Source organism: Schistocerca americana, unplaced genomic scaffold (assembly GCF_021461395.2).
Source record: "Schistocerca americana isolate TAMUIC-IGC-003095 unplaced genomic scaffold, iqSchAmer2.1 HiC_scaffold_34, whole genome shotgun sequence".
Classification (NCBI taxonomy): Eukaryota; Metazoa; Arthropoda; class Insecta; order Orthoptera; family Acrididae; genus Schistocerca; species Schistocerca americana.
The window spans coordinates 2,377,847-2,387,978 of NW_025726060.1; positions in this window are offsets into that span (position 1 = coordinate 2,377,847).

A 10,132-nucleotide genomic window follows, 5' to 3' on the forward strand; every position below is an offset into this window, starting at 1 on the left:
GTCTGATTTGTGGATAACTATTCTGAGGTCTGTCTCCCCGTTGTTTATTGTTATATGGATCACTTCAAATGTTACATAAGTTACAGAAAGGAAAAATCGTGGATATAATGGAAGAAATTGAAATTTTCTTCCATCTGAAAGATCAGTCAGACAGAATTTTAAATGAGCAAAAATACTTGCGAAATGGGAAATTCCTAGACAACTTTCTACCAGTTTTACGGCGAAGCATTACAGAACCATAGAATGTAAAATTATCGCTACACTCATTAATAAATATGACAGTAATGCGAAACATTACGCAACCATAAAGCAGTTTTTACTCAACTCTTGTGGTTCTCGGAACTTTTTCATTAGTGTACTGTGATAGTATTCAAATTCTAAAGGTGGCAGGGGTAAAATACAGGGAGCGAAAGGCTATTTACAACTTGTACAGAAACCAGATGGCAGTTATAAGAGTTGAGGGACATGAAAGGGAAGCAGTGGTTGGGAAGGGTGTAAGACAGGGTTGTAGCCTCTCCCCGATGTTATTCAATCTCTATATTGAGCAAGCAGTAAAGGAAACAAAAGAAAAATTCGGAGTAGGTATTAAAATCCATGGAGAAGAAATAAAAACTTTGAGGTTCGCCGATGACATTGTAATTCTGTCAGAGACAGCAAAGGACTTGGAAGAGCAGTTGAACGGAATGGATGGTGTCTTGAAGGGAGGATATAAGATGAACATCAACAAAAGCAAAACGAGGATAATGGAATGTAGTCGAGTTAAGTCGGGTGATGCTGAGGGTATTAGATTAGGAAATGAGACACTTAAAGTAGTAAAGGAGTTTTGCTATTTGAGGAGCAAAATAACTGATGATGGACGAAGTAGAGAGGATATAAAATGTAGACTGGCAATGGCAAGGAAAGCGTTTCTGAAGAAGAGAAATTTGTTAACATCGAGTATAGATTTAAGCGTCAGAAAGTTATTTCTGAAAGTATTTGTATGGAGTGTAGCCATGTATGGAAACATGGACGGTAAATAGTTTGGACAAGAAGAGAATAGAAGCTTTTGAAATGTGGTGCTACAGAAGAATGCTGAAGATTAGATGGGTAGATCACATAACTAATGAGGAAGTATTGAATAGGATTGGGGAGAAGAGAAGTTTGTGGCACAACTTGACCAGAAGAAGGGATCGGTTGGTAGGACACGTTCTGAGGCATCAAGGGATCACCAATTTAGCATTGGAGGGCAGCGTGGAGGGTAAAAATCATAGGGGGAGACCAAGAGATGAATACACTAAGCAGATTCAGAAGGATGTAGGTTGCAGTAGGTACTGGGAGATGAAGAAGCTTGCACAGGATAGAGTAGCATGGAGAGCTGCATCAAACCAGTCTCAGGACTGAAGACCACAACAACAACAACAAACTGTGATAGAATTCATATATAAAATCTTTGTACCAACTATTCAAACATTATGTGCCCCCACAATAAGAGAACAAATAATTACAATTTATTTTATATAATTTATATTTACACTCATATTTTATATTTACATCAATGATGAATGATAGTTAAAAAACTGAGAACAAAGGCAGATGCAGATTAAGTAGCAAATTTCTGTAAAATAATTATCATCTCCCTAGTTTTAAGTAAGTTAAAACATAGGCCTTATATATAAGAGCTTTGTAACAACTGCTCGAAAGTAACGTGCTCCTAAAATAACGTGAACATCTCGGATTTATTTTATGAGCATAACATGGTGTCATAGAAGCAACCAAGTTGATGACGTAATTTATTACTAAAAAAATTATCCATGCAGTAAGTTATAATGCGCTTAATATAGCTACAGATATGACTTGTTCCTGCACCAAAATCACAAGTGTCACTAATGTACCCAATGTATGATACTTCCGTTTTAGATACTTGAAAATGGCCTAAGGCCGACATATTACAACCGTACATGAAATAAAGAGAATGGCAACTGAAGCGTCAAGAAATCTTTCAAAAGATTCACTGCACCTGCGGACCCTATCGCACTGAAAATTATAGAATTACATACATATTCATAAACCACACAAATTAGAAAATACATGGCGTATGTCCGTCCGCAATTTCAAATGAGTATCGCGCAAAATTTTGAAGTATATCGGTCAATAACTTTACGGTGTTTCTGGTAACAAAGTTTTCCCTTTATATGTTACACGTATATTCATATATCATAGACATTAAATAAGTATTTGTAGCCTATGATGGTCTGAACGTTCATTAGAGCATCGTGCAAAAACCTAAAGTAAACAGGTCAAGAACTTTTTCGGGATTTTTGGTAACAACACTTCCTCTTTACACTGAGGTTACGAAAGTCATGGGATATAGATACGGTCATATACAGATGGCAGTGGTATCGCGTACACAATGTATAAAAAGGCAATACATTGGCGGAACTGTTACTTGTACTCAGGTGATTCATATGAAAAGGTTTCCTGGATGATAATGGCTGCACGATGGGAATTAACAGACTTTGAATACGGAATGGTAGTTGGAGCTAGATGCATTGGACACTATTTCGAAAAACCTTAGGGAATTCAACATCCCGAGATCCACAGTGTCAAAGTGTGCCGAGAATATCAAATTTCAGGCATCACCACGGACAACGCAGTGGCCGACAGCCTTCACTTAACGACCGACATGAGTTTCACCAAAAACTGTTGTTTAAATAGTTAAAATAGCGTAGCAATTAGTGGTAGGAGTATTAATGGTTCAAATGGCTCTGAGCACTATTGGACTTAACATGTATGGTCATCAGTCCCCTAGGACTTAGTACTACTTAAACCTAACTAACCTAAGGACATCACACAACACCCAGTCATCACGAGGCAGAGAAAATCCCTGACCCCGCCGGGAATCGAATCAGGGAACCCGGGCGTGGGAAGCGAGAACGCTACCGCACGACCACGAGATGCGGACTAGGAGTATTATATTATTTTATTTTATTATTAATTTTTGGTAAATGAAAAAGGCAAAGTAGCTGTAACAAGGAATAAATCACTAATAATACTAAAACTATTTACCTAGTTGTAAATCTCAATGTAGCACTGAAGAGCTTGCAAAATTTCGAACCATTTGATATATTATACGAAGGCAGAAAAAAATTATACAGAGACATAAATAAGTAATTTTAATATACTGCAAAAATGGAAGTTCCCATATTTGAATAGTTTTAAACAAAGTTCAGAACTGGCGACGGACACCTTTTATAGGCAGTTTTGGCCGGCGCACGCGGACGGACAGGTTTGTCTGGAGAAGCTGGTGTTGGTGAGTGGATCTCGTTGGTCAAGTGTGGTCCCCGTCTACAAAAACGCGACGAGCACAGCGTGATTTTTTCTAAGTGTTGGAATCAGAACTTACAGTCTTTCTTCGTGTAGAAGACCGCAAAAAAATTCTTGGAAGAAATTCAGCGCGTGCAGCATACAAATATAATCGCGTCAGGAAAACGTTAAAGGTATTGTGTGATCAGTTGCTATTTCAGTTGGGGAGCTGTGATTTTGCCTCAGTCGGTCATGTTGTGGTTTCTTCACTGTAATACTGCCTGCCTGCATATATTTCTGTGACTATTTTGAGGGTAGATGCGGCAAGTGCTTTTGGCTGGCACCTAGCGATTGAACGTTGCCACATTTGAAGTCTAGTTACGCATTTTAAGGCCCTAAGGACGATGCTACTTCGACTTCAGTTTTATTTTAATGCATCCTTAGCTACCTGGCAGCTCAGAATTCAAACTCATCATCCTACTGGTCAGTAGCAAAAGACACTGTTGTTTTTTTATTAATCATTTTAGTTAATTCACAGAAAACAGTTCACATTTAATCTTTTACGATCATACATTTTTTAGAAGATATAGCATTGTTGTCGCGAATGGGAACTCAATCCCGAGGTAGTTCAGCTAGAACTGACTCCGTAGGCAGGAAGGTTTACGTGTGAAGCCAGGAGAAGCTCTTCGTCGAACGGGAAACCATTTTGGAGCAGACAAAGCGGCGTTCAGCGAGCTAGGAGAGTGCGAGTGGCGAGCAGCAAGCCGGCCGGGAGTTGGGGCCGCAGCAGGCGGTAACACCGCAGGGTGCCGGCCCCAAGACGTAGCCGCGTCGCGCAAGTCTGAGCAACAGTTTGCAGCCGCAACACGCCATACTACACCACAAGGCAGTGTCGAGGGCCGAGAAGAAAGGACGTCCGGTTTAGTTGCGTCACTGTGATCGGGCGTTTGGAAATATCTGCCTATATCGAACTTTAATTCGTATCTTGTGATATTTACGCGAGAGAAAGGGTGAAGTCATTTTCGACCTCAAAATAGAGTACCATAGGACAGTTATTAACAAATACTATTGGACAAACAACAATTAAGAGAGTAAACATCGTTCGTTGAAAAAACTAACAGTGATTCGTGTTATGATTTCTTCACATTAGTATTGCCTGAGTGCAAGTACTTCTGTAAGTATCTTCAGGGTAGATGCGAGTAGTCCATTTGGATGGCACACTTAACATGGAAAGCTGCCACATTTAAAGTTCACCTTCGCATTTTTGGGGCTCTAATTATTGTGCTACATCGACTTACATTTTATTTTAATTCGTGCGTAGGTACGTGGAGACTCACGAGTCAAACTTACCGTCCTATAAGTCGCAGCAACAGAAACTGTTGCTATTTTTATTCGTATTTTTAGTATTTACAGTTATTCTACAGAAAACAGTTCGCATTAAATCGGCTGTTTATAAGAGCACAGAACATTTTACGTCCTTTTTTTCTGTAGATATTGTTTCTTCGTCGCAAAATGTTACACTCACAAACACGTTTCTGTTTCACTCTGGCATTTTCCTTTATAACGTAACGTTGTTCGCGTACAAACCTCAAGGTGCATACAGCTATCAAAGGTATGGAAAAAGGAACGACTCTTAGGGATGATGGTCTCTCTGTGGAAAAGATTAATGCTGCTAGAACTTTAAGACGAGAAAACGACGCTCTACGGAGGAATAATCCGAAGGGAAATCGGTAGATGTGACGTTCATTTACAGGAAGACAAATGATTGCAATTTCGGCAAAATCGGATGATTTATTCAAGAGAAAGAGCTTCACAGTTTGAGCAAGTCGATATCGCGCTGGTCCGCCTCTGACTGTTATAGAAGCAGTTTTTCGGCTAGGTATATATTGATAGATTTGTTGGATGGCCTCCTGAGAAATATCGTGCCAAATTCTCTCCAGCTGTCTCGTTAGTTCGTCAAAATCCCGAGATGGTTGGAGGGTCTTACTCATAACGCTCCAAGATTTCCTTGGATTATGTGGTAAGTTTACACTGTTCATTTTCCACTATTTTGCACATATTTTCCGCGTTCGACTTACGAAATTCATAACCTAACATTAAACCATTTCGTGACAGGAATAGGAATTTCACCTCATTCAGGAGAAGAAATAAGACATGTATTGAGGCAAATTACTCCTGACGATGGACCCACAGGGTTCGAAGTGCATCGTGCAGTTAATAAAACACGAAAACGTTGTGACTGAAGGCGTTGTTTAGTTCATACCTCCAATGTTTTCAGTACAGTCACGTTTTAAGATGTAAAATATAGATAAAATTATATTGAATTGGCCCATCCAGGCATTGAAAGCAGTATACTCATAAAGGAATTTCAAAATAAAACTCATGACTACCAGTGTTAGTATTAAGTTCACCAAAGGATGTCTAGCATGTGATTTTCGTCCTAATTATGTCAAAGTAAAAATCAAAACGAAGTCTGCTGCAGCCCAGATTGCGAAAAACAACTGTGAGATAATGTGGATGAAGCCTGAAGTTAAAACTCGGTATAAGGAGAAAGAAGGTATTATTACGAGCTGTTATAACACATATTTACAATTAGTTAATACACTACACGCATTAGAACTAAAAGCTGCTGAAGAGTATGTTGAAAGTGTTGTAAACAAAATGAAAATCGAAATCACACACAGGCACCAAAAGAAATTATAAGCCATGCAACTAAAACTGCATCAGCAACGACCGAAAGCAGCGGCGTTTGTGTAGAGTTGTCAGTGCCAACAGACAAGCAACACTGCGCGAAATAACCAAGAAATCAATGTGGAACGTACGACGAACCTACCCATTGGCAGAGTGCCTCTCCTCGACCGGTGAACATATGGATTGGACGATAGACGACTGAAAAACCGTTGCCTGGTCAGATGAGTCACGGCTTCAGTTGGTAGGAGCTGATGGTAGGTTTCGAGTGTGGCCCAGAGCCCATGATGCCATGGACCCAAGTTATCACAAGGCACTGTGCAATCTGGTCATGCCTCCATGATCGTGTGGCCTGTGTTTACATGGAGATTACTGGGCCCTCTGGACTTTCGGCTACTTTGATACCATTTTCAGCCATTTAGGGACGTCATGTTCCCAAACAATGATGGAATTTTTATGGATGACAATGCGCCGTATCAGTGGTCCACAATTGTTTGCCATCGGACTGAAGAACATTCTGGACAATCTGAGTGAATTTTTTGGCCATCCAGATCGCCCGAAATGAATCTCATCGAAAATTTATGGGGCATAATCGAGAGATCAGTTCCTGTACAAAATTCTGCGCCAGCAACACTTGCGACTTCCAGCGACGTCGAGATGCTGTACTGCTCCTGATAAAAGGAGGTTCGACACAATAGCAGGATGTACCTAATGATTTCTGTCATGTCATTGTGTATATTTACAAAATATATATATTAACAAATATATTGCCTCTTCCCGCTGGGAGATTCATTAGACTATCGTGTAAAAATGCAAGTACATCGAGCAAATACTTTTCGAGATTATCGATAGAAACGTTTAACAACGACTTTATATAGCAATATAGATATATCATAATTAATTTATGGTCCACGTCATGGTGATAATTGTGAGTTATGTCGCATCCTAGATATTTAAGGTGTTTTACTTGCTCCAAGATATTATTATAAGACTATTTTGCATTTTACTGGTTGCCTTCTCTGAAATGCCGTCACTTTCGTTTTATCCACCGACAACGTTAGGTTGTAATTTGATAATATCTGCTGCATGCAACTTATAGACTCCCATCTTCATTCTCTGTAATCAGCGAAAGGTAATCTACATATAAAATTACATTTAGTCCAGTGTCACGATCTAAACAAACTCAATTTATGTTCAACATTTTTCATCTGCTGATATACACAGACACTGAAGAGTGTCGGAGAAATACAGCATCCTTGTCGTTCTCCTTCGTGTTCGTTGGATGCGAAATCTTTAGGAATATATAATCTAAACGAGAAAATAAAGGAAAATAGGAGAAAATGGAACATGTAGACCATATGGGTGGAGAAAGGATCCTGGCAAAGACTTTAATTTATAACTGCACTGTAAGATGAAATGTACGAACATCATGATAGAAATGGGTACCTTAATAGGCAATCTGATTAGTAGATGAAGCGAAGAAGAAGATATACCGTATTATGAAACGTGCCCTTAGGAAAATTGCATATTTAGATTAAAGTTCAGTCTTGATCACGTTATGTCTGTTTTAATGAGTAACCGGTTTCGGTTTTTTCTATAAAACCATCATCAGACCCATTGGCTCCCTTGGGTTGGTAGGTGGAGCTCTCCTTGCTGCTGTGCAGTCAACTGAAAACAGACATAACGTGATCAAGACTGAACTTTAATCTAAATATAACAATTGATCACTGTATTCCAAAAATGTTTACCAAAATTGTGCAAAATTGTATATGACTGTGATTAAACTGACACACAATATATTTAGCGCAACGCAATCTGACTTTCAATAATCCCTACAAAAGAATGGCCCTGACTAACAATAACCTACACCTTTCATGAATCACTTACCTCACAAAAATCTTCGTTACTCGAACTACTGCAAAACAGCGAGCGCCATTACTGCCAGCTAAATAAAAGATTCTAACTACTGAAGTCACCAACTACTGATAGGCATAGTTAGCAAATGAAAGATTTTGATAGAGAACAAACAATGTATTTACTTTAATAGTGTTCAAAAGTCGTAATATATATATATATATCAGTTCATGACATCCAGTCTTACAAATTTACTGTCTCTGATGGACACACGTCCAGATCATCCGCTCTCAAAACTCCGCCATCTCTCTCCCCACATCCAGCAATGCTGGCGGCTCACCTCCAACTGCGCAACGCTACGCATTGTTACCATCGAACTGCCCAACACTACAATAGCAAATACCAACAATGCAAACCAGCCACAGACTGCACACAGCACAGCCTCTGATTTTCATACAGAGCGCTGCGTGGCGTTACCAATATAAAAACCTAAACAACCTACTTACAATATGTATTTTGAAAAACATGTAGCCTATGTCCGTCCGAACTTTCATTATAGCTTTAAACAGTAGTACAGATTAATGCTGTCGACCGAGGAACGACAGTATTCCACTGGCAATAGCCTTCGTTCAGATGGGCGAGGGTATGAAAGTTGACAATTGGACAGACGAAATACGTACAAGCTTCAATTGCCTAAGCAACCCGATCACTGGTGAAAAATAACTCGCAAGATTAACAGAAACAAATAGTCACTGCCCGATAAATAACGTAGCAAAGTTCAGGCTACATATAGACAGTACGGTGGAAGTTATTTGGTTTCACGAGACGCGTGCAGGGAGAGGGCTGGTGTCAGCTTGGCTTGGTCACGAGAGCAATGACGTGGGTGACAGGCAATATTGGCGCAGCGCTGGCGCCTGGATGGACACGGCCCGGCGTGTGCAGCGCAGTGTTAACACACCATCCCAAATATGTCCAGACGAGAGGCGGTTTCCATTGAGTGACCAATTTTCTCACATACAAATATAATTCTTAAATGATTAAAACTAACCATTACGGGTTTTTAAGAACCCGCGGCTCTTTATTTTATAGTTTTAAATAATGGCAGTATTTGTAATAAGTGTAGTTGTTGAGACAAGTGCGCTTGTGGGAATGAAGAGAAAACGTCTTGAAAAATTGACCGGGCGACGTGAAGTAATTATCTTGAATTTATTACACATACTTGTATGTACATTTCTAAGCGCATAAAGTTCTTTACACAATTACAATACCTCGGTTAACCGGTATTTGACTTAAGAATGTAATTTCGTGTACTTTTTGTTTTTTATTCTCTTTAAGGGATGAAAAAATGTAGTTCCTCTTGCGTAAAAATGGGATTTGATAAAAGCAATCCTGGCTTTTGAAGCGTTTGTCCCTCCGACTAATGTATAATGATGGCAAATTCCATTTTACTAGGCAACTATCTTCTTGGCAATTGAAAAGTCATGCTTGGATCAGACGGCGTTAAGTTTATCCGTGTTACTACAATTTTTATCCCGTGTCAATCAGTTGAGCATTAACTGTAAAATCCTTGAGTTTTGTTATAACAATGCGCGCTCCATTGAATAAGTCTTGTGTAGCGTTCAGGTTTTCTTACCAACATGACATTATCATTTTTCTTTAGTATAAGTTTATGTGGCGGTAATCCTAACGGACCTAATGAATGTAAGAATTCTACAGGATGTTCGTCGTTTCTGGAAGTATATTCGTTTAGAAAAGTCAACTTGTACGACGGGCAGAGGTCATGGACTACCGCCGTGGTCGCCGTTACTATCTATGATAATGCTGTATATTAATTATCCAGTTAATAAGTATTTTAAAACAAATAGAATGGTATTTGTAATAAGATGATACCAAAAGGATGTCTCTTATTCGTGATTAATATCTTAGCTTCGTAAAATACATATATATATATGAAGCTGGAAATCTCTGATACCCTTCTGCCTACGATACTTAAAAGCTTGTGTTAAAATTTTTCATATATAGTATGTTTTAGAGAAAAACCGGCATGCAGTGTCAGAATACGGTAAACAACCTTTCTAACAATACCGCATTCATCCCTGTACGATTAGCTTGTGTTGAGAAAAAGGGATTGTGACTGCAGGAATAAAATATATGATACATACAGAAAACTGCAGCCAGTCACTTCTTTGACATAGTTTGCTTTACATAAACCGGTTTTCGAACCTTTTCAGACTCGCCTTCAGATGCTACACAGGAGGTTACATGACTGTTTCAATTTGAAAACAGTAACAGTTGTACAGCTAGAGAC